We start from the raw sequence: 25,360 nt of genomic DNA on the forward strand, positions 1-25,360 counted from the left end.
TCAGATCTTGCTCATGGAAATGCAAACTGGTAAAGTCCATATGGAGGGAAATTTGTTCAGTAAAATTACATAGAAGTTTACTTTGTGCCCCAGTAATCCAACTTGTGCGACTCTTTCTCAGAATACTCTGGCAAAAATATGAGCAGACATAGGCATGAAGCCACTCACTGCACACAAAAGATGAGAAACCACCCAATGTCTATAAGAGAAGGCAGGATACATCTATATGATGGAATGCTATGTGGCTATAAAAAGGAATGAGAAAGATTTCTGTAGGCGCTATGAAATGATATCTAAAACATATGATTCCACACAAAAAAGAGAAGGAAAGAAATGTGTAGAGTATGCAACATCATATCTATGTGGAGGGAGGGCCTCAAATATACATGTACAAAAATATACATATGTGTGACACACACAAAAATATTTGGTCTCTGCCTTCGGGTCCTGACACAGAGCTCTCTTAAAACTCCTGTAATTTTCTGAGTGATGGGGGTGACTGGAGTGTCTTTTACAGAGCTCCTAAATATCCTGGCATTTCCTGGTAGGAGAGCCTTTTGTTTTAATGAGGCAACTCTTGGTGGGCTCCTAGTCAGCTTTAGGATGGGGGCTGGTCAGACCAAGCCATGCCAGATCAAGACCAAGCCATGATCGGAAGCTTGGAACTTTCAGCCCCACCCCCTCCTATCCCCTCTGGAGGGTAGAGGGGCTGGAGACTGAGTTAATCAGGCCTCAGTGATGAGGCCTCCATAAAAATCCCTGAACTATGGGGTTTGAGAGCTTCTGGATTGCCGAATACATTCACCTGGGAGGAGGGTGGTATATCCCAAACTCCATGAGGACAGAAGTTCCTGCACTCAGGACCCTTCCAGATCTCATCCTTTGTATGTCTTCTTCTGGCTGTTCACCTGTATACTTTGTAATATCTCTTACAATGAGCTGGTAAACATACAAAATGTTTCCTTGTGTTTTGTGACCCATTGCAGCAAATTACCTAACCTGAGGGGTTGGGATCCTGCAAACCCCTGACTTTGTAACCAAGTCAGACAGAAGGTGAATAGCCTGGGAACCCATTACTTGTGACCAATATTTGAAGAGAGTCTAACACTCTGGGTAGTAAGTGATAGGATAGAATTAAATTCTAAAACACCATGTTGGAGTCTGGAGACTTGGAAAATTTGTTGGCGTGCGGGGAAAACACACACGTTTAGTGTCAGAAATGTAGCCGGTAGAGACACATTTTTTAAAATTTAAATTATTTTTTTAAATGTTTATTTTTGAGAGAGAGTGTGCGTGGGGGAGGGGCAAAGAGAGAAGGGGACAGAGGATCTGAAGTGATCTGCATCCACAGCATCAAGTCCCATGCATAGAGCTGAAGTCGAACTCTTAACCTGAGCTGAAGTCGGAGTCTTAACGACTGAGCCTCCCAGGGGCCCCCAGTGTTTGTTTGTTTATTAATATGTCAGTACATACTCAAATATGTATGTCAGTATATAGTCAAATCTAGAAAAAACACAAGGCTCCCTCATTTCTGACTGCTAACCCTTGCTGATAGCAAAGAAACGTGAAGTAGATGTGGTCCATTTGGAGACAGTGGAGGAACAGACCGTATAGGAATGAAGCCATTTGGGAAGAAAAAGCGATCAAACGGAGAGATCATAACCCACATCTTCTGGAAAACTAAATCTGGTCAGTTCAACCTCTACACCTTTCTCGATCAAGTGAACCAATATCCCACAGCAAAATAAAGGTAAGTGCGACACAACAAACCACGCACGAATTCCCCTATGCAGGTAAAGGTGGAGGAGTGTGGACTGGGTTTGGCAGGACCTGCTTGGGGGGGCGGCTGGGGTGGCCTCCAGTAAGAGACACCTGGGAGCCTGGCTGACCAGTCAGCCTGGGAACCTATTCTGCAGTCAGTCCAAATGAGGACTGCCAGTCGCCAAGTTCAAGCTGCCGTCTCAGGAAAAGTTTCCCGACGTGGGCTTCGTCTTCCATGGCCGGGACATGCTGGGGGTTCTGGACCCACCGGAGCTCCGACGGCCGGAGGGGACTGGCTGTCCTCGGCAGGCTGAAGGGATGCCTACTGATTATGTGCCAGCCCCAGGGTTCAGGGGGGCCGGGGACCTGGAACAAGGCAAGGGTCTGGAAAGACCGGGTCACAGGGGGTCGTTGGGTGTACAGGGCACCCGTGTGATGCAGAGTGCCACTCGACACCAATGGGCATGCCCCGCCCAGGGCAGAGGTGGAGAAATCGGAACTCTGGACTTCCCTGGCAGGGTGGGGCCGCACACAATGATATTGGGGTTCCCTGGGATGCGAGACGCCCCGGAGGGCCTTGAGGGCTGGAGGAAACCTGGAGGCAATCGAACAGCTAGTCCAAATGGGGACTGAAAGTCCCCAAAGGTCTGGAATATAAGCCCTGAGGTGTGTGGGCTCTGGATGCCCCGAGGCCATTTAGGCGTTTGGGGTCCTGCAAGTTCCACAGGGTGTCTGGGTTGGCCTTCCCTGAGACACGGGGAGCCTTGATGGCTGGGGGGAGCCCGGGACCCCATGAGGCAGACACTTGCTGGCTTGAGCTCCCTGCACCCTGAGACCACACGAAACAGGCGGTGGGTCAGTCCAGGAGTTTCCTGGGCCTGGGGCTCCCCCACCTCCCCCGGGGTAGCCCAAGGCCGGTCCCAAGGGCAGGTGAGTGGACTGCGCACGCGCCGCTGGCCGCCTGGGTCGCGTGAGCCCCGGGACCTGCAACAGGGCTGATGGAGGCAGAGGCAGGGGCACAGGAGACGGCTATCTGGATACCCGGTGTCTGCCTGGTGCCATGCCTCCTTTGACAGCAAAGCCCACATTCGCCCCTGAAGGCAAGGCCGGAGGAAAGTGGGTCGCCTTGCCGGGGAGGGGGCCTGGACCACTGGCCAGGACTTCCAGCAATGGGAGACACCTGGAGCCTTGGTTGCTGAGAAGCCAGGCCCTATCACGTAGCTAGCCCGAGTGGAGCCTGAGTGTGGCCGGTTGAAGGCTGCCCGTGGCAGAAGGAACTTTAGAGTTGAGGTTTCTTCGCTGGGAGGCCATGTAGGTGTTTTGGGGCTCACCCCAGCTCCGTGGGCCTGCAGGACCCAGGTTGCCCTGGTGGGGTCCTGGGGCCTTTACTGCGCAGGCGCAATCGGCCTGCTTAAAGGGCATTGCGAGCGAGACCTGGGTCAGGACAAGGGTGTGGAGAGGCCTTGGCCCATTTGGGGGGCTGTCCGGGCCTCAGCGCATTTGCCTACTTCCGCGTCCTCCATTACGCATGCGCCTCCCCCCTACACAGAGAGCTGGAGGAGGGTGCGTGCGTGGGTTGCCTTTGGCAGGACCTGCCTGCAGGGCCGCTTGGCTGGCCTCCGTCCAGAGACGACACCTGGCCCCTGGGCGACTGGTCAGCGTGGGACCCGGTCAGACAGCCTAGGAGGATGGGGTGTGCCCGCGGCCCATGTGAAGCTGCCACCCCCGCAAGACTTGGGGGCAGGGAGGCTGCCACGTCTCTGAAGGCGATGAGGCCGGTTGTGGACCCAGCCGAGCTCCGATGGCCCGGACGTTCCCCGCTGGCCCGAGCAGGCTGATGGGGTGAGTGCTGCCTACCGACGGGCCCGCGGGCACGGTTCAGGGGAGCCAGAGACCTGGAGCCAGAGGGCAGGAATGCGGGCAGACCCGGTCACGGGAGCGGGCTGTTGCTGGAACCAGTCACGTGCCTGAGTCCAAGCGCGACAGTTCAGCGGGGCCCACGTCGTCCCCGTCCCCAACGCCCCCCGCCCCCAACTCGCGCCCAGGGCGGAGCCGGGAGAGCCCGGGCTCCCTTCCTGCTGGGGGCTGGGGGCTGGGGGCTGGGGGCTGGGGGCGGGGCGGAAGGGGCCCTGGAATAGCACACACCTGGGACCCCAGCGGTCGGCCAAGCCAAATGGAAACTGCCTGTTGTCCATGTCATCGTGCCGCCTCGGCCGCGCAAAGCGTTGGCCGCCGTGGGCTCCCTGCACCCCGAGTCCAAGCGAGCTGGTTGGAGCCCTGCGCCCCCTGCCGCTCCACACGCGTCCTGTCTGGCCCCTTGTTCGGAGGCCTGGCGCGCCCCCTGCCGCCCGAGGCCGGCGCGCCAGGTGTGGCCGGGGCACTGCCCTGGCGCTCGGAGGCAGGTCAGGGGGGCCAGGCAGCCCTGGACCCGGAACAGGGCCGCCGTAGGGCGAGGCCAGGGTGCCAGGAGCCAGGCCTCCGCGGGGAAGCGGGATTCTGCCCGGCTCCAAACCGTGTTTGACCCCAGGGCGCCTGTACTGCCCCTGAAGGCCAGGCTGGAGGAAAGACGACTACCTTGGGAGAGCTGGGGGGGCCTGGGTGAGTGGCCCGGGTTTCCCGCAGCAGGAGCCCCCGGGGGCCTCGGTTGCCCTGGGCGCCAGGGCCCCTATGGGGGAGGGAGCCAGTTCCCATGGAGGCCGACGGGGGCCCGCTGAGAGCTGTGGCCATGGCGGTGGCAAGAACTTGAGGGGCAGCTTTTTTCTGGCAAGAGGCTATGCAGGTGCTCTGGGAGCTGCCCCGGGGGTCCAGGTGCCCGAAGGGGGCTGCCGCGGTGCGGTGCATGCAGCACTTGCTCAGGCCAGGCAGGTTCAGGGGAGTCGGGGACCTGGACCCTGGCGGGTGTGTGGAGAAGCCCTGGGGTGGCATCTGCCGTGGGTGGGTGGCAAAAGACACCTGCCGGCTTCCAAGGGCTGAGGGGCACAGCCGCCCTTCCCCCTCTAGGTAGAGCTAGAGTTAGTGTGGACTGCCCACGGCCCTACCTTCTCGGAGGGCTGCCAGGGTAGCCTCCAGAAAGAGCCTGGCTGACCAGTCAGCCTGGGAACCTATTCTGCAGTCAGTCCAAATGAGGACTGCCGGTCGCCAAGTTCAAGCTGCCGTCTCAGGAAAAGTTTCCCGACGTGGGCTTCGTCTTCCATGGCCGGGACATGCTGGGGGTTCTGGACCCACCGGAGCTCCGACGGCCGGAGGGGACTGGCTGTCCTCGGCAGGCTGAAGGGATGCCTACTGATTATGTGCCAGCCCCAGGGTTCAGGGGGGCCGGGGACCTGGAACAAGGCAAGGGTCTGGAAAGACCGGGTCACAGGGGGTCGTTGGGTGTACAGGGCACCCGTGTGATTCAGAGTGCCACTCGACACCAATGGGCATGGCCCCGCCCAGGGCAGAGGTGGAGAAATCTGAGCTCTGGACTGCCCCTGGCAGGATGGGGCCGCACACGATGATGTTGGGTTCTCTGGGATGAGAGACACCCTGGAAGGCCTTGAGGGCTGGAGGAAACCCGGACACCATCAGGCCAAATGGGGACTGAAAGTCTGTGTCCTTGTTATCTGATTCGCAGTTAATGTTAGGGATTAATGTGTTTGAGGAGCAATATTGGTATACCTTGTGAACGGCCCTAAACCAGATTTATCGGCTTCCTTTGTTATGTTCTTAACGGGATTGAAGGTGCAATTTGGACACCTGTTAGTGGGTTTGGGACTCTGGATTTCATTGATGAACTTCACTCTTGAAGGACTCATCCAGAGGAGCAGGTGTTCCTATGAGGGAAGTATAAGCCCTAAGCCTCATCTCAGACTGCTCTGGGAAATCCCAATAATTAGTAAAATTCCATAGTTTTTGTATGTCTTCAGTAATACCACAAAAAAAGTTAGGCTGCAATGGTGTTGTTAGTGGGGGCAGAGGAAAGAAGACTAGAAAACTATCTCTATCAGCTGTTTTCCTAAGTAGGAACAATGAGCTGGAGTGTTTATGGTGAATAACAGCAGAGGAAATGATTTCATCCACTCGAGGGGCTTTTGAATGGACAATAGGATTGAAGAAATAGAACAGCAGAGCTAGTGCAGAGTAAAATGGTTCCAGGACAGACGTGAGGACCCCTATTCGTCCCATGGGTGCCGCTGGGACAGAAGTGCCAGGTCAGCAAATGGCGCCTGGGTGTGTTTGTATTTGTCATCTGGTGCTGGTGGCATCTCCTCCCGAGCCGCTGGTGCAGGTGCCATTTTTGCTCTGGAGTGGTGCATCCAAGGCACGACCTCTTCTAGTTTTAGAGAAGAAAGTGTGGTTGTTAGTACCAAGCGGAGCCCTGTCCATACTGGGTGTCGTTGGTCCTGTGGTGACCCACTCTTCCAAGTGTTGAGGTACACCCAATCCCCAGGTTGCTAGGAGAGAGGTTAATTTTAGTAGGTAGAGGGAGGCAAAAGTTTCCCTACGCGTTGAGCGCCTCCACCATGCGTTGGGGATTAGTTACATGTTTCATGGCCAGAGAAACCTGGGGGTCTGATGGTGAGGAAGAGACGGAGCTCTCAGGAAAGGGCCTCCCGTAAGTCATCTCGAACAGGCTATGTTTTACTTTACCCTTTCGGGTGGCTCTTATCCTGGTGAGAGCTATCGGTAATGATTTTAAGCATTTTTCCTGTTTCTTGGCATAACTTTGCCAGGGTCTTTTTTTGAGGGTTCTGTTAGCCCGTTCTGTGTTTCTAGAGGACTGAAGTCTCTAGGTGGAGTGTAAACTTCATTGAATGTGCATATCTTTTGCTGCCTTAGAAGTGAGTTTAGAACCCCAACCTGGGTAACGCAAGTCAGGAAATTCTCTTTTCAAAAGGCCGTGGTGATTTATTTGTCCTCTCTGTCTTGCAGGGAAAAGTTTCAACCCATCCAGTGAAGGTATCTACAAATACCAAGATGTATTTGAAACCCCAGGGACCGGGGACATGACAGCAAAAGGTATTTGCCAGTCTTCCCCAGGTAGTGTCCCACAAATCTGAGCTGCCCTGACTAGAGGGGCCTGGTTTGTCCTGCAGTAGATGCACTGGTTGCTATTTTCTCAGTAGTCTCTTTTATCCCTGGAGTGTTTATAACCTTTGCCAACCATGAGCGTAAAGCTTCTTTGCCATAACAAATTGAGTCACTTGCACTCTGAAGAAACCCGTAAGCAGTTTGCTTAGGTATCCAGATTTGTCATTTACCATCCGTCCTCTGATTATTAGGGACTGCTGATAGCTCTTTATCTCCCTGCAAGAACGAATGGGAGTGAATTTACATAAAGGCACAGAGTGGGTAGTGCCTGCATCAACTGATTTATTTCCCTTTATTCCCTCTGAATTTCCTTTCCTGTGGCCCCTAAAGTGAACTCCTGCCACCTTTTTTTGGCTTGTGCACTGCTTCTAGTGGGGTGTGGATTTCTTTGCTGTGTTTGATTTCTTTCTTTCCACTGTGCAATAATCCTTTCTTTCCATATGGCTCCATGGGCCCAGATTGTGGAGAAGGCATAGGTAGAATCAGTGTAGATAGTTAGCGTTTGGTCTTCACCCAACTCCAAGGCTCTGGTTAGTGCAATCCTGCCTTTTGGGCCGAGGTGCCTGGGAGCAGGCTCTTTGCCTCTACTAAGGTGTTCAGGGACACCATTGCATAACCTGTCTTTCTTTGCCTGTTCTCTATAAAAGTATTGCCATCTATAAACCAGACTTCTGCACTGGACAGGTGTTCACTTTGGAGATCTATGCAACTAGAGTAAACTTGATCAGTTACTTCTGGGCAACTATGGGTGGCTGGTTGATCAAGGTCAGGAAGTAGCGTGGGCTGGTGTCAAAGTATGACCCGGCTTCGGCTGCATCTGAGGGGTATCTATCAGCATGGCTTGATATTGCAATATTCTGTGTTGGGACAGCCACCGATGCCCCTTGGTTACCAGTAAACCAGAGATCTGATATGGGGTCCAAACTGTCATAGGCTGAGCCATGGTTAGCTTTTTCACCTTTCATCAGGAGGCATGTGGCTGTTATGGCTCTCAGGCAGGGAGGCCAACCCCTTGCCACTGTGTCCATCTGTTAAGAGAAATAAACTATCATTCTTTTTGAGGGCCCAACTTTGGGTTAACACCCCTGTAGCTATTCCTTGTCTTTCATGCACATTCAAATCAAACAGCTTGTCATAGTCTGGTAATGCTACGGCCGGGGCTTTCGTAAGTATGGCTTTCACTGTATCAAAGGCTTGATCACATGATTTATCCCACTCAGGTCTGTCTCAGCTTCCTGGAGTTTATCATCAAGGGATTTTGCAGTTAGCCCCAAATTAGGAATCCAGATACAGCAAAACCCAGCCATTCCCCAAAACCCATGCAGTTGTTGGAGGGTTTTTGGTGGGGCTAGCTGGCATATTGCCACTTTTCTTTCTTGGGGAAGGCCTCCTTGTCCCTTGGAAATAATAAACCCCAAGTCGTTTACAGCTTAGAAATGTGGGCCTTTTCTTTTGATACCTTCTATCCCTTTCTGGCTGGGAACTTTAACATAAACACAGTATTTTTGTCAGGAATGTGAGTGGGGCTGGCTGTTAAGATGTCATCCACATACACTAGCATGCTCTTTTCCAGAGTTAACTCTTTTGGATCTTGTCCTAAAGAGAGTGGGGAGATTTTGAATTCCTGGGGTAAAACAGTCCAGCAGTGTTGTTGTTTATGATGGGAGCCAAGGTCTTCCCACTCAAAGGCAAATAATTCCTGAGATGCAGATTTCATGGTATACGGAAAAAGACATCTTTTAAGTCCAGCATAGTGTAATATTTATTATTAATTGGCAAATTGGCCAATAGGATATACAGATTGGGTACTATAGGATGTATGTCTTGAACACCCTCATTAATAGCTCAGAGGGCTTGAACAAATCTGTATTCCTCACTCCCTGGCTTTTTAACAGGCAAAATTGGGGTGTTGCATGGAGACCTACATGGCCTGACCAACCCTTGCCCTAAGGTCCTATTTAATACCAGGAGGATGCCTTTTATTGCTTCTGGTTTTAGGGGGTATTGCTTTCCCTGGGGCCAACGATCTATCTGCTTTAATTCTACCTTCACAAGCAAAGTGCTGATGGCCCCTCCCACTCGTCCTGGCACCCAGTCCTCTAGATTAACTTGGCTTAAAATATTTTGTGGAATCTCATTTCCGTTAGATGTTGACAGATCTTGTGGAGCCATGAGGTCAGTTCCCCGATACCTGGGGACTTGGGTTTCTATAGTGTCCTGTTCCCAACTGATTGAGGTCCCTAATTTGGATAAAATGTCTCATCCTAAAAGAGGAACAGGGTACTCTAGTACCTAAAGAAAAGAGAGCTTTAGTAACTTTGACCCTCTTCCACAGGTCAAGGGCTCCAGAAATCTTTTGGTCTCTCCTTTTCCTGAGACTCCTTTTATGTTACATTATCCGTAGAAAGACTACCCTTTTGAGTGTTCAACACAGAGAAAGTGCCTCCAGGATCAAGCAAAAATTCAAACTGATTTCCTTCCACTGCTAAGGTTACCCAAAGCTCCACGTGGGAGATGAGGATCTGATTGTCCAAGACAAGTGAGGAGCCCCATGGCCCCGTCACATCTCATCTTAAGTGAGGGGCAACTGGAATGACTTGCTTGTGTTAGCCCCTTCCCCTTTGGGGGACAATTTGGACAACCCCATTTCCAATGCCCCACTAGCTTACAGTATGCACGTTGATTAGACCCTAACCTCGTGGACGGTCTCTTGGTACCATGGGGGGGGGGGGGGGCAGGGGCACTCATGGTGCCTTCTTTCCCTCCCCTGGGCTACCTCATGTGGATTGGAAAGCTATCACATCCCTGTTACTGAACACGCTGAAGGCCACCTCTGTAAGCTGAGTGGAGTTATTGTCAGGACCTATGGCCAATTTTTGAAGTTTCAGACGGATAGCTGGAGCACTTTGAGATAGGAGTTAGGTGTTGAGGACCACTTGCCTACCTTGGGCCTTGGGATCCCAACTTGTGTTCCATTTCAGGCAATCCTACAGCCTTTCTGAGGAAGCTGATAGGTTTTTATCTATCCTCTGCTAAATCTCCCTTAGTTTGGACCAGTTTATAGGACGTCTACTTACTTCTTGCATAGCTTTCAAAAGAAGGCTCTGGAAATGCCCTTAGTTCTCCTTCCCTTCTACACAGTTAGGATCCCATTCAGGGTCAGCCCCTGGTACTGTCTCCTCACTTGGTTTTCTGGAACCCGGCCTGGGCTGATACTCCTAATCAGCCTCTTCTCTGGCTTTTGTTAATATGGCAGACTTTTCTTCTATCATTAGGAGGGTGGTTAGCAAAGCCTGGATGTCTGTCCAAGTTGGATCATGCGTAGAAAAGGTGTTCTGCTTTAGAGTCACAACCTCAACTGGGTCAGAACACAGCCCTTCGGTGTGTGTCTTCCAAGTGTATGAGTCTGAGGTTGTAAACTGGACATGCACATTAATGAAATGTCCATCACCATCAGTACTTGCCTTAATGGAAACATTCGAGTCCTAGGCTTAAAACTGGTCCCTAATCTAGTGGTGCTATCTAGAGGATATACCAGATGCTATCTGGAGGTGCTATAAGGAGGATAATAGGATACAGGAAAAATCAGAGGCTGTTAAGGGTGGTGTTAATAAAGGATTAGGAGCTAGTGCAGATGGGGCCAGAGGAGTTGGGTCTGGATATCAGGGGAGTAAGGCAGGGGCCCCTGAGGACTTGTGGCTGATTTAGAGGTGGGGAAAGGGGTTTAGGCTTTTTTCTAGCTTAAAGAAGTTTTCTTCATCAGATGGATCCTTTAATAGGGGAAGCATTTTGGGGGTTTTGGGTTCAACCTTCATTTTATATATGTTACACTTCTGCAGTTGACCCTTATTCTGATATAGTGTCATAAAGCACTGAACATAAGAGATCACTTCCCATTTCCTTGCTCTTTTACAAAACAAGTCCAATTGCAATATGGTATTAAAATTTAAAGTTTCGTTCTCCAGCCATTTCTCTTTATCTTCTAAGGTATACCATGGCCAGGCTACGTTGCAAAAGATTCTCTGCTTTCAAGTTAAGGGGAAAAGCCTTCCGGTTATGGAGGATACAGCCCAAAAGGGTCTCCTTTGGTATGGAACTTGTCCTTACCCCCATATTCTGGATTCTTCCTTAATATCTCCTTCCAACTGCCCCTCAACCCACCCCAAAATGGTTTGCAGAAGTTCATTCCGTTCACTTCCAAAGCCAGGTTTGATTCCCAGTCAGGGAACAAGGCAGCTAGGATGGGGATTCAGACGGAGCAAAAATTCACACAGTCTAATGAACAAAAACATAGCACGCAGTTAGATCAACTGGGTCGATGTCTTGCAATCTCCTAGGCCGTAACTACCAGATGCCAGAACTCGTGTCTGGCCTCTCTGACAAATAGAACAATTCATCCTCTGATCAGTCTCAGATGGATGGCTCCCGTTTTGCTGGGCTGGAACATCCAAGCCCCTGAATGGCCAGGCATGCAATCTTTTGCTGCCTCCTTCACCCCGGGATTTCTTTGTTGGCTTGCCCACTTTGTGAGACAACACTAATTAACCTCTACAGGCTGTGCCTCAGACCTGGTGCTACTCACCTCAGCGGAGATCCTCACTTCCAAGAAAAACTCAGAGTGTAGCCACTGGATTCTGAGGTGAGGTCGGGACGCCAGGCAGGAGGTCTCAAGCACCAAGAAGGGAGAGTTCCCAGAGAATCCGTCCCAACCCTAGTAGCCTGAACAGGTAGCCTGGGATGGCTTACTACTGCCCACTGCTCTGTTCTTTGGAAACCAGGTAACCAGAGGATGGAACCTCAGAAGGACTAGTGTCCCATCCTGTGACTGAATTAATGATGTACATTTGCTTCTTGGTAAGTTGCAGATATGGACTACACCAGATGGAGTTGTCACACAAAGGAAACTTTATTTGCAGCAACTAAGGAGATCAAGGGGAATAACTTCCAAAGCCATGACTCTCCAAGAAGGGTTGAACCAATTCTTTTAACTTGGGGGTTTGAGATGAATATTCAGAGGGGGAGTTTCATCACTGCATATAAAAGGCGAACATACGTTTGTGCATGTGCACTTAGAAAACATACCTGTATACGCACCATAGGTTATGTTAACGAAGCTTATGTTCCTGCCCCAGGGCAGAGATCCTAACGTTACAATGAAGTTGAGGTAACTGTCCAGCACTTTATGGCTCAGCTGTGCAGGCGTCCCCCTGGTGGTTGAGCTCGAATTTGTCTAGGCCAGTTGGAGTTTTATTTCTTTTCCTGTTCCAGAAATTTGTTAGTTTCAAAAAGATGAAATCGATAGTTCGGCCTAAGTGCAGGGGATCTTACCAGTGACATTATCTGCCTCAATTTAAGCCCTAAATTATAAAAATGTGCTTATTCTCTTCAAAGACAGGGCTGGTGGAGGCTGACCTGCTTTGCCTGGGCAGGGCTGGGTGGGTTGGCTGGTGTATAATCCAGTAAGAGAAACCTGGGAGTCCTGGTAACTGGTGAAGCCCAGGACCCCTTGAGCCAGCAAGTCTAAATGGGGATGAGATTGGCCAATTTTCAGCTGCCGCCTCAAGGTGGTTTTTAGGGGTGGACCCCCTCCACACCGTAGCCTATGCAGGAATTGGTGCCCGGCTCCGGTGCCAGCCCACTGGCCCGCCTGGCCCGCCTCCGGTCAGGTGAAGGGCATGAAGTGTATATGCACGTGTAGAGAAGCTCAGGGATCCAGGGACCTAGAGCAGGGCTGTCGTCCTGGGAGGCTGGGTCTGAGAGGCTCTCAGGGATGTCAACCTTAAGAATAAAATGGCCAGTTATTTTACCAGCAGAATAAGTTTATTTGAGAATTGCAGAGAAATTGCAATATGGGAAAAACTATGGCAAACCACTGGCAAGTCTGAAAAGACAAAGGGGAGGTCAGCTTTTATTAGGTTTCAGGAAGAAATTAAGGAGGGTAATTTTGATTAGAAGTTCACTGCAGAAGAACAAGGGCTCCAGGTTTCGATGGTCTCTCATTGGCTGCAAGTGGTGATTAGCATGTTGCTGCTGGGGCCGGGAGAGATCTTCTTTTTCTTTTTCTTTTTTCTTTTTCCTTTTTTAATGTTTATTTATTTTGAGACAGAGAGACAGAGTGTGGGCAGGAGAGGGGCAGAGAGAGAGGGAGACACAGAATCTGAAGCAGGCTCCAGGCTCTGAGCTGTCAGCACAGAGCCTGACACGGGGCTCAAACTCAGGAACCGTGAGATCATGACCTGAGCCAAAGTCAGACGCTTAACTGACTGAACCACCAGGCGCCCCTCTGTCTTTGTCTTAAAGGCAGGAGGTGGGGGAACCTTGGTATCAGGTCAGGCCATGACCTCAGGGTTTCAGGAGTTCAAGCTTAGATAGGTGGGCTCTGTGCTGACAGTGTAGAGACTGCTTGGGATTCTCTCTCCCTTTCTCCCTGCCCCTCACCCACTGCGCTGTCTCTGTCTCTCTCTAAATAAATATATAAACTTAAAGAAGTTTTTTTCAAGGCAGGAGGTAAAATTCCTATGGGAAAAGGGTCCTTCCTTGTTCTTCCTGTAGGACACGCAGGCTGTAGTGAGGGCTACGTGCACCAGAGCTCCCCCCCACCTTCAGGGCTTCCCGACTCCATTTCTATGAGTGTTCTTTTACCCATTTTCACACTTCCCCCACTTGATCAAGAGCTTTCCTCAGAAGCATCTCTGATTAACAGTAAGGTTTTCTGCCTTTAGTGGTGTTGTCCCCCGGTGCCAGGAAGGACCCTTCCTGATTGTCATGTCCCACAGTGGAAGGGAAGTGCTCTGACTGGAAACCACCGAGGCCACATTGAGTAATGAGGAAGGGAAGGAAGGAGAACTCTCTCCGGCACCTTCCACCTAAAGCCTGTGTCTTACGGAGGTCATAAGTGGTGGCGATCATCTCGGAGCACTGAGCGAGCATCACCCTATTTGGTGCATCAGCTACACAGAGATTTGACAGGCAGCAGGTACAAAGGTTAAACTTGATTGAACAAAATAAGACAAAAAGCAGAATGATGACCCAGTTTGCGTAGTAGTCCTAAACCGAGAGCTCACACCTGAAGGTAGCCAGCTAGATAGATCTAAGGCTCATAGGTCATTAGGCAGAATTCTTTGCAGCTAAAGTGCTTATCCTCTGATTTTATGCAGGTAGGTATTTACTTCCCCAGAGGAATTTATCCACGTGTAGCAGGCGGTATTCACTCTTGTCCAGACTCCTCCTTGTTCAGCCAGTAGATAATCAAGGGCTGTGCCATTATCCAAAATTACTGTAGCCAAAGAGTCCAGTGATCATTGTTGGGCTGTTAGTGCTTTGGTTGTGGGGCCAGCTAGTTCTCCTAATGTTTGGGAAAGATTCCCGATCTTGCATTGGTTGGCATTTCCTCCAATGTATGGGAGAAAGTCTCTGCCCAGGGAGGAAAACCAGAGTCATATATGTGTCCTGGAAGTTCCCATGTAGCAGCCATGGAGGCTCAATGGAGTGGACAGGACGGGAGGCTTCTCATTTGGTATGCATATTAACAGGGACAGTGAAATGTTCCAGTGAGCATTGACCTCCAAGTGGCCAGCTGCCAACATTCATATGCCCTTGAGAAGTGCTGTCCAGAACAAACACAAATGGAACCAGGTGGAGCCTCGGGGACGCCAGCTCAGGTCTGGTTATTGATAGATTCACTAGCCGAATGTCCTGACTGACCCTTTCAAGTTATAGCTCAGAAAGTTTGAGGTGACATTCTGTGAGAGATTATTCCCTCCTAAAGGGATTTTTTTTCTAAAAACCTCACAGAGGAGTCTAGACCTGGTTTTTTCCCCCTGGGTGCAGGGAAACAGATTGTATTTAGGTAAGGAAAAGATGCGGGGAGTGAGGGAAGGGGGGCTGACAGAGGCTGAGGTGTTTAGCTGAGCTGGCACGGTTACAACTGGGGAAAGGCTGAAACAAGCATGGGAACACCTGGCTGTAACAACCTAACCCGACAGGTAACCTCCATGGGCTTATAGGTAAGTCAGCAGTGGGCCTGGGGACTGAAGAGAAAATAATTACAGGTAAGGCCAAGGGGCCTCTGACATCATAAACAGATTGGAATTTCTGGCAACCAATCCAACATTCAGAGGTTTCTGCCTTTTGCACTAGACAGAGAAATGTGGAGAAGAGCATTGTGTTTTCAAGAGTAAGGGGGGTGGGGGGGGGGAAATAACAAAGTAAGAAGCAGTGGGGAGAAAAAGGTATACTGGCTTGGCCTGGCCATCTTGGGAAAGCTGTCTCCTTCAGCTGTCATTGGCTTTAATTCCTAGAAATCTTTACGTTCAGGTCACCAGTTGGGGTACAGGTCCAGCCAGGGTTTGGTGCTATCTTTAGATGTGAAACATGAATCCAAGAGTCTGAAGTTTGGTGGCACAGCATTGGTTGACAGTAGCTGCTATGGGTCTTCCCAGTAGAGTTGAAGAGTGTCTTTGCGGAGATGTCTTTTCCAGTAGATGAAGTCCCCAGGTTGCAAGGTGCGATGTTTAAGGTCCCCATCTCCTGGGAGCAGCAGTGTGATGACGACCAAAGTGCTGTCCTTTTATAGAAGCAATTAGGCCTTTCCAGTGTCGAAGTGTATCTCCTTTTATCGACTGCAGGTCAAAGAGCAGGGGCCTGGTGGGGGTGGGAGCTCTGTTACAAGGAGAAAAGATTCTTACTAAGTCTCTGCAAATACACGCATGGTCGTGAAACATGAGAACACTGGAGAAGAGTTTCAGAATCCGGAGGGATTGGGTAGGAAGAAAAAGATCCATGTTTCAACCTTTGTTGTAAAGGTACACTTTACCAAATTACCCTACGTTATAGAGAGCTTTAAAGGAGAGGAGAAAAGGGGATCTTTAGATCTGGAAAGCAGAATATGAAAGCAGTCAGTTTTCCATGACAGTTTTAGAAATTCTTATCCGTGCAGTGCTGTGATCTTCAGTTGATCAAAACCTGTGTTCCAGAGCATTTGTCAAAGTCTTCGTCATGAGTCGCTTTCAGGAGGAAGCTCTTGAAACAATCATCTATAGCTGACAAAACACGTACAAATAGCAACGGTTAGAGATCTGAGGAGAGTTCGTTAGATCACTGACAAAGCAATTTGGTTATTTCCGTGACAAACATCTCAAGAGAACCAGAATTATGATTGATAACATTGTAGCAGGACATTAGAAATTTCAGGATTTTATAGAATTTCTAGAACACTTACAATGTATGCATATACAAATACCACAAAAAGGAGGCTTAGTATTCTTATTTCACATTGCTGCCCATGTAATATAACATATCAAATAATGCTAATTAGCGTAACATCTCCCCTTTTATATTCTCCAAGTCACTTTTAGGTCAAAAGAACTTAATTTTAGAATTTGATTTGGGGAAGTTTGTCAAAAAGTATCAAAAGGTTTTGGACACTTGACCGGGTAGGATCACAGACCATTTTGAAACAATATTTACTTGCCTATTGGATCAAAGTGACAAATAAAGATTTCAGAGGCAAATACAATGGGTTGTTACATCATTGTTGCTAAAACTTAGCTCTCTTAATATCCAGAAGACTTAGTTTACTTGAGTAATCAAACACCTGATGGTAAAGATTAACATGAAGTACAAGAAATTATTTTGATAAAACACAAAATCTTTGCTTTCTAATTAGATTTCTTTAAAAGGTAAAACCTTTCACAATGTTTTATCAAAAGCAGACCAATAGTCCAAGAAAACTTTGTCCTTTTAACAGATAAGAGATCATTTTTGTTTTACATAAGTATGTTATTGGTAGTAAGGCTTAATTTTAAAACCCTTATAATAACAATTTAACTTAACTTGACCAGATATAAAAGTCCTTTCTCAAGATTCTTTTTCCACAAACCTTCTACACCTTTTTTCTTTTTCTTTTTCATTTTCTTTTTTTTTTTTTTTTTTTTTTTTTTTTGAGACCGAGAAAGAGAGCATGAGTGCACATGAGCAGAGGAGAAGGGCAGAGGGGAGACAGAGACCTGAGCTGAAATCAAGAGTCAGACGCTCAACTGACTGGGGCACCCAGGTGCCCCTACAACTTTCTATATCTATTTAGATCTGTCCTATCTTTTTTCTCATTCTGGAACAATGTATTTACTTGAGGAAAAAATTACTTTTTTTTCTACCCCCACTCCCACCCCAAAATGCACACACACAAGGATGTCCTTCATACCATTCCTTATCTTAAAAAAAAAAAAAAAAAATCCTGTTTTCCTTTTCATATATGCCCATTTTCTTTCATGCGTATTATTTCTAGTGGTTTTGTTTAAAAACTTTTTTTTTTTTGCTGACAATTTCAACTTTATTAGCTTCCAAATTTCAAAAACTTGTATAGCTTATCTAGATATGATGTGCGATGGTTGTTACAGATTTACTCTCAGAGGATAGCTTAATTGCTTATGCATTACCCGAGGTTAATAGAAATTTCTATATAGTTTAAAAAACACACACCAAAACACACACAGGCTTTTCTTTGGAAATGGTAGTATGAGATTCATTGGCATCTGTGGGCTCATGCTGACAGTGCTCCGTTAGAGTGGGAGTGATAGGACAGGCCAGGGCAACAGGATCCCCACGTTACTGTGGAAGAGGCTTCTCTTAAGTCACGTGGGCAGAGTAAAGATTTGAAAAATGGAACCACTTCTAAACTGGTGACGGAGCTATAAGTAGCCGGGAAGCTATCAACAGAATTCCCGGCTCTGCAAACTGCTGTAAGAAAGGGGGGAAGTAAGGTCCTTTAAACAAAGATTGCTGCCTGGCTGCCAATCTGAAAAGACCAGGCAATAAAGTCTGAGCCTATCCCAGAGCGATGACAGCCTGGCCGTGAGGAGTTCCCACCGTGGGCGGACAGGACAGGTGGGTGGTGGTGTTCACTCTGGCCTCTTCAGCTGGCGCTCAGACACTTTTGTTCCTCAGCCAACTGTGATATAAGAGTGGGGGCTTTCAAACATGTTGGATCATTCCAAAGTAAGAAATTAGTCTACTTTATGGTCCAGCATGTACCTGTATATAGAAAACCATCTAAATAACTGAAATAGAAGTTTAATAAACTGATGTGTATTTCCTATATTCAGTATATGCCATGAATATACTGTTCTGCATTTTATGAAATTATTTTTGATTTATAGATACATTAAAACCTTGGGTTGCGAGTAACTTGTTCTGTGAGTGTTCTGCAAGACAAGCAAACATTTCTAATAAATTTTAATTTGATAAACAAGCGATGTCTTTCCATACGAGTAGTATGTGATGCTGAATGTCACATGATCACAACTGAGCCAATGGATCTTCTCTCTCCCTCTCTCTCTTTCTCTCTGCAGGATTGCGGGTGATCATCTCCCATGCTTGGATCCTCGGTCTCAGGCCACAGTGTTTGGCAGAAATCAGTAATTTTTCAGAACATTGGAAGGTGCCCACCACTGGCACTAGTGTATTTTTGTCACTTCAAAGCACCTGTGGGCAGTCCTTTGCTTTCCTTAGGGTCTGCTTTTCCACAGACGCTTTCCTCTGCTGCTTTATTGCCACTTACATTAAATACAGTATATGACAATAGTTTATTAATGCTGTACTGTAGTCAACATCCGTGTGAGCGTATACAATGGCCCCCATGCAGAAAAAGGTTGAAAAGAAAGGCAGTAAGAAGGAGATGATTACGGTGCAAGTTAAGAAGGAAATCATGGAGAAGTACGAACGAGGTATGCGCGTGGCCGAAATTGCGGGATTTTATAAGTCCACGTCTGCATTTCGTCTGCAGAGGGAGAGGAGAAAAAGATGGAGGAACCCCTCACTTCAGAGGAGATTAGGGAGATGTGTAAAATGTGGGGAACAGTGCAAAATTTTGTAGAAAGGCACCACCGCATAAGGCTGTCGCAGTGCGAGCGATGAATCTGTTTAACGCCAATGTCACATTTCCGCGAACTCCTCCAAAGGCAAAAGCAGGCATCGTTGGATAGGTTCCTTGTTAAAGCTGCATCAAGAAAAGAGCTGAAATCAAGAAAAGAAAAGGATTCCACTGAGCCAACAGAGAGCAGCGATTCTCTTAGTGACAGTGAAAGTCCTGCATAACAACCCTCCTCTCTCTTGTCTCCCTCACACCAGCCACGAAGGTTTTCAAAGGCACGTTCAGGTTAATTTATTTTTCTTTATATTTTTTATTTTCTTTATTATTTTGTATTATATTACGGTATAGTAACCATTTTTATATGAGTATTTTTGGGTTGTGGAAGGAGTCATCTGAGTTTTGATTATTTTTTATGGGGAAATTTGCTTTGATATACAAGTACTTTGGATTACAAGCATGTTTCTGGAATGAATTATGCTTGCAAATCAAGGTTTTACTGTAATCTACAATATTATAAAGTGTAGGTAAAACCGAAAGTATATTATCCATTATTTATGTGGATATACATAATACAGGTATTTTCTACATAGCTGTTAATCATAATTCATCAATGCTCTGTTTGAAAAACAGGAAGTTGTAGTCGACCCTTCCAGAGGAGGAGAAAGGTCTCATGGGAGCACGTGGTTTCTCATCTTCCAAGGGACGCCTGCTGCATTGCCTGAATTCAGCAGTAAATGTGCAGTTTGTGCAGAGTTTATAATTTATGCTAATTATTCTGTGTTCTTTTTGTCGTTGTTCATTATGTGTTCTCAGCTCTTCTTCCAGTATTTTACAGTATTTGTAATCTTGGGGGTTTTTCCGTGAAAACTAGGAAGCAGGCAATCATATGCCATCATAAGTTAGCACCCTGCAGTAGGATTAGCAAACTTGTAAATGTATTTCAGTCTTTTCAAGGTTAAACATGTTTATTGATAGATCCAAATATTTTCTGTGTCTCTGTGAAAATTAAAAAGCCAAGAGTATAGGCACTTATGTTTAGCATTTAATGTTTATGTTATTTGGAAATGGTTTGGGTATGCAATAAATATCCATCATTTAGTTTAACTTAGTATAAAATTTGGTCTTATTAACATTTATTAACATTATTTGCTTTCAGCAAATATACTCGGGATTAGGCACTAAACAGCTAACCATCATCTTACTTCTCTTGTTGACAAATTTTGTATTACAAAGATAGTATGGATTTATTTGATTAGTAACCCAGGTAGAAAAAGCTGTTTCTCTGCATTATATTTAATGTTGAACTCTAAAGACAGGCCTATTTTTCTTAAACCAACAAGTTTAAATTAGTGTTTATCAGAGATTCAGATCCTATGAACTGAAAAAACCATTTAGGTTCACTGCTATTTTTTTGGGGACTATATTTGACTTATATAAACACTTAATTTTCTTTAAGACCATTAAATAGAGGTCCTGACAACTTAATTTTGGCAATACCAATTCCAAGGTCGACTAGAAAGTAGTGAGCTAGCCCAGTGGGCTCTGTGGGTACCCACTCCTGTTTGCTCACAGGCCTTTGAGTTGCTGGGGATCTTCTCTGGATCCGCTTCTCTGACATCACTTAATATCAACCTTGAAGATACAACAGCCAATTATTTTACTAGCAAAATGAATTTACTTGGGAATAACAGAGGAACTGTAATTTGGGACAGGCAAATTATGGCAAGCCACAGGCAAGTCTGAAGAGACAAAGGGAAGGTCAGATTTCATTAGGTTTTTATATTATTATTATTTTTTAATTTTTTTCTTTTTAAACGTTTATTTATTTTTGAGACAGGGAGAGACACAGCATGAACAGGGGAGGGTCAGAGAGCGGGAGACACAGAATCCGAAGCAGGCTCCAGGCTCTGAGCGGTCAGCACAGAGCCTGACACAGGGCTCGAACTCACGGACCGCGAGATCATGACCTGAGCTGAGGTCGGCCACTTAACTGACTGAGCCACCCAGGCACCCCGTTTTTATATTATTTTTAATGTTTATTTTATTTTTGAGAGAGAGAGACAGAGTGTGAGGGGGCAGGGGCAGAGAGAGGAGACAGAATCGTAGGCAGGCTCCAGGCTCTGAGCTGTCAGCACAAAGCCTCATGTGCGGCTCTGCCTCACGAACCATGAGATCATGACCTGAGCTGAAATCAAGAGTTAGACGATTAACCGACTGAGCCACCCAGGCGCCCCAGGCTTGATTAGGTTTTAGGAGGAAACTGGGGAGGATTGCTTGAACACAAGTTCACTGAAGAAGCTTAGATCGCGACAGTTTTTCATTGGCTGCAAATGGTGGATAGTGCATTATTGCTGGGGCTCTGAGAGATTTTCCTTTTTCTTGAAATCCTATGATAAAAGTGCCCTCCCTTTTCAAGAATTGGCTGCCTGCGTGGCTAGGTCAGTTGAGCATCTGACTCTTGATTTTGCCTCAGGTCATGATCTCACGGTTGGTGAGCTCCAGTTCAGGGTTGTCCCCTCCACACTAAACCTGTGGTCGTCCCCGGTTACCTCAGGCTGGCTCAAGTGTTTTGAACTGGACGTGCCTCGGCAGCACAGTTTAGGGTAGCCAGGAAATGAAATAAGCAAGAGTTGGGAAAGGCTAGGTCTCAGAAGCAGAATGATGGGGGTCCATAGCATTTGCCTAATTCCAACACTTAACCTACACAAATGGGTTTATTCCCTCTGAAGGCAAAGCTGGAGGAATCTGCATTTTGTTGCCTGGGACTGGGCTGGGTAGGCCGACTGACCAGGGTATATTCCAACAAAAGATACCCGGGAGCTTTAATTACTGGTAAGTCTGGGACCCCAGCAGGCAGCCAGTCTAAATGGAGACTGACTGTGGCCAGTTGAAAGCTGACCCCTCAGAAAGATATTCAGGGTGGGCTTTCTACCCCCTGGAGATATTAATGGTGGTTGGGAATGGCCTGAGTTTCACAGACCTGCAGGGTCCTCGTAGCCAAGGGCTGGCTGAAAAATTGCAGTCTGTACATGGGTGAATCCACAGGTTAGGATAGCCAGAGACCTGGAACAGGGCAAGTGTCAGGACAGGCTGGGTCATGGGTGGGACTACTGTAGGTCCAAAGGTATCTGCCTACTCCCAAGCCCAAATCTCCACAAATGAACATGGAGGGGCCAAGGGTAGGTGACTGTAAATGGACCACATTGGCAAGTTGATTGTTTTGAATTAAAAGTACTTAAGAAACAGCCCAGGCAAGACAACTCCCTGACCTGCCTTCTTTGTCTCCAGAAAGCAGGAAATAAATCTCCCATGTGAAATGCACCCTCCCTGTACCAAGAAGTAAGGAGTCATCCTTGTCACCAGAGATAACAGAATTCAGAGCCAAGAAAGCTATAGAAACCCATCTTGTTACTTTTACTAATTTACTTCCCCAGCCCAAATTCTGTTAGATTTCCTTACTAACTGAAGCTCCCAAACATTCATTTTCTTTGTTATGTCTATGTTATGTTAATTCCTCACAGATTGTTCCTTTGTCTAAAAAGTGGAAAAGCTGGGGCACCTGGGTGGTTTAGTCAACTGGGCGATTGGGCGTCTGACTTTGGCTCAGGTCATGAGCTCCCAGTCGGTGAGTTCGAGCCCCACGTTGGGCTCTGTGCTGACAGCTCAGAGCCTGGAGCCTGCTTCAGATTCTGGGTCTCCCTCTGTCTCTGCCCCTCCACCCACCCCTCTTTCTCTTTCTTTCTCAAAAATAAACATAAAAACATTTTTTAATAAAAAATAATAATGATAAGTGAAAAAGCTGCTTGCCTTTTGTTCTCAAACTTAGCATTCGGCCTCCATTCACACATAGTTAAATTTTGTGGTTTTGTCTTCTATTAATCTGTTTCATATCACTTAAATTCTCAAACCAGCTAAGGGAACCTTGTTAAGTAGAGGTAAATTTTTCCTCCCCAGCAGTTGGAATAGACAATAGGACAAACTTTACTGGCTGGATGCTGCTACACCTGAGAAATCTTACAATCTCAGACAAAAGCTGGCAGAAGGTAATAATCCCCACCCTGTTAGCACCCCGTCTACTCCCAGCTCTCTACCTGTAGGTCTAATGGAAGCAAGAATGGTGAGAGGTGTTTTCACACTAAATTTATACTAGTAAAAGAAAATAACTGTGGAGCCAGTTCCTTGGGCTTAGCAACACTGGTAAATTCCATAGAGTACTCTTGGCTTGACTGATCCTGTTCTACCTAGAGATGGTCACATTTTCTTTGCCGTTGTCTTCAGTGTCATTTCTCATGAAAAGGAATTAACCACACGGGAAGAACGCAGGCATAGGCCCTACTGACCTGAATATGGAGCTCGCCTCACAAACTGGTAAGTTCACAGTTCACATCAGGCTGGACTCCATATAGCATTTTACCACATGTCCTTTATGTGAGGTTTTTCCTTTTATCTATTTACATGTCCTGTGAGCTTGGCTTTGCAAACAATAAAATATTCTCTCTGGGGTCTACCATCTGGAGAATACACTGGCTCGAGTGCACCCTGGTGGCCAGGAAAGTACACGGACTACGGGTCAAGTACATGTAGTTGCAAGCAACACACTCTATCCATCCGTGCCAGCTCTTAGGGATTTGTCATAAAAGATCCTAGACCAAAAGATAAATAATCTCTTAACCGTGATTATTAGTGCTGGAAAAGTCTTATCTCATGAGCTGGTGTTGGTGTTGCAGGAGTCACAGATTAAAACTGGATGCACCTCACACTTTCTTGGGAGAACACAGACACTGTTCTCTAGAAGCCAACCTGACCACATGTTCACTGAAGACTGAAAAGGCTAAACTTTTCATACTACTTTGGTAAGAAATTTTGGAAACTGAGGGCTACAAAGCATACCTCCAAGATGCCATCTTCCGATCATTGTCTAGGCCAAAAAATGGCCAGGGTGGAAGCATGAAGTCTACCATGGGGACGCCCCATCTGCCTAGTCGGTCACTATGACTGAATCACACCCTGAGGAGTGGCCAAGGGTCCCAGATGTTGTCCCCTATTGGAGGCTAGTCCCACCAGGCATCCAGGCTATCCTGTCAAGGCAATCCACACTAGTGCCCCTCTGCCTAGCTGCTGAGGGAAGGGCGGCTGTGCCCCTCAGCCCTTGGAAGCCGGCAGGTGTCTTTCGCCACCCACCCACGGCAGATGCCACCCCAGGGCTTCTCCACACACCCGCCAGGGTCTGGGTCCCGGGCTCCCCTGAACCTGCCTGGCCTGAGCAAGTGCTGCATGCACCGCACCGCGGCAGCCCCCTTCGGGCACCTGGACCCCCGGGGCAGCTCCCAGAGCACCTGCATAGCCTCTTGCCAGACAAAAGCTGCCCCTCAAGTTCTTGCCACCGCCATGGCCACAGCTCTCAGCGGGCCCCGGTCGGCCTCCATGGGAACTGGCTCCCTCCCCCATAGGGGCCCTGGCGCCCAGAGCAACCGAGGCCCCCGGGGGCTCCTGCTGCGGGAAGCCCGGGCCACTCACCCAGGCCCCCCCCACCCCCCCAACCCCGGCTCTCCCAAGGTAGTCGTCTTTCCTCCAGCCTGGCCTTCAGGGGCAGTACAGGCGCCCTGGGGTCAAACACGGTTTGGAGCCGGGCAGAATCCCGCTTCCCCGCGGAGGCCTGGCTCCTGGCACCCTGGCCTCGCCCTACGGCGGCCCTGTTCCGGGTCCAGGGCTGCCTGGCCCCCCTGACCTGCCTCCGAGCGCCAGGGCAGTGCCCCGGCCACACCTGGCGCGCCGGCCTCGGGCGGCAGGGGGCGCGCCAGGCCTCCGAACAAGGGGCCAGACAGGACGCGTGTGGAGCGGCAGGGGGCGCAGGGCTCCAACCAGCTCGCTTGGACTCGGGGTGCAGGGAGCCCACGGCGGCCAACGCTTTGCGCGGCCGAGGCGGCACGATGACATGGACAACAGGCAGTTTCCATTTGGCTTGGCCGACCGCTGGGGTCCCAGGTGTGTGCTATTCCAGGGCCCCTTCCGCCCCGCCCCCAGCCCCCAGCCCCCAGCCCCCAGCCCCCAGCGGGAAGGGAGCCCGGGCTCTCCCGGCTCCGCCCTGGGCGCGAGTTGGGGGCGGGGGGCGTTGGGGACGGGGACGACGTGGGCCCCGCTGAACTGTCGCGCTTGGACTCAGGCACGTGACTGGTTCCAGCAACAGCCCGCTCCCGTGACCGGGTCTGCCCGCATTCCTGCCCTCTGGCTCCAGGTCTCTGGCTCCCCTGAACCGTGCCCGCGGGCCCGTCGGTAGGCAGCACTCACCCCATCAGCCTGCTCGGGCCAGCGGGGAACGTCCGGGCCATCGGAGCTCGGCTGGGTCCACAACCGGCCTCATCGCCCTCAGAGACGTGGCAGCCTCCCTGCCCCCAAGTCTTGCGGGGGTGGCAGCTTCACATGGGCCGCGGGCACACCCCATCCTCCTAGGCTGTCTGACCGGGTCCCACGCTGACCAGTCGCCCAGGGCCCAGGTGTCGTCTCTGGACGGAGGCTTGTCCTGCCATCCACCCAAGCCTCCTGCCATCCACCCATTTTTATCTTGGCAAGGCATTCCATACTCCTCCATCTGTCGACTGCAGGGTGAAAGGGTGTTTGTGTGGTTAGTATTTGTAATTAGTAAGTTGTTTAATTTCCTGG

The 25,360-nt window shown here is 48.7% G+C and overlaps 1 long non-coding RNA gene across 3 annotated transcripts; it reads left to right on the forward strand.

Moving 5' to 3' along the window:
* Window positions 1-1,857: 1,857 nt before the first annotated feature.
* Window positions 1,858-20,136, forward strand: LOC132682971 (uncharacterized). 3 transcript variants are annotated; one of them, XR_013549913.2, is made up of 5 exons: window positions 1,858-2,427; window positions 3,311-3,603; window positions 6,673-6,759; window positions 18,180-18,979; window positions 19,335-20,136. It is a non-coding gene; the product is annotated as an uncharacterized LOC132682971 (long non-coding RNA). The 3 variants fall into 3 exon arrangements; XR_013549914.2 differs by having other exon boundaries at window positions 3,351-3,603; XR_013549912.2 differs by lacking the exon at window positions 1,858-2,427 and having other exon boundaries at window positions 2,464-3,603; window positions 19,335-20,133.
* The last annotated feature ends 5,224 nt before the right edge of the window (window positions 20,137-25,360 follow it).

Source organism: Panthera onca, chromosome C2 (assembly GCF_046562875.1).
Source record: "Panthera onca isolate mPanOnc1 chromosome C2, mPanOnc1 haplotype 2, whole genome shotgun sequence".
NCBI classification, from domain to species: Eukaryota; Metazoa; Chordata; class Mammalia; order Carnivora; family Felidae; genus Panthera; species Panthera onca.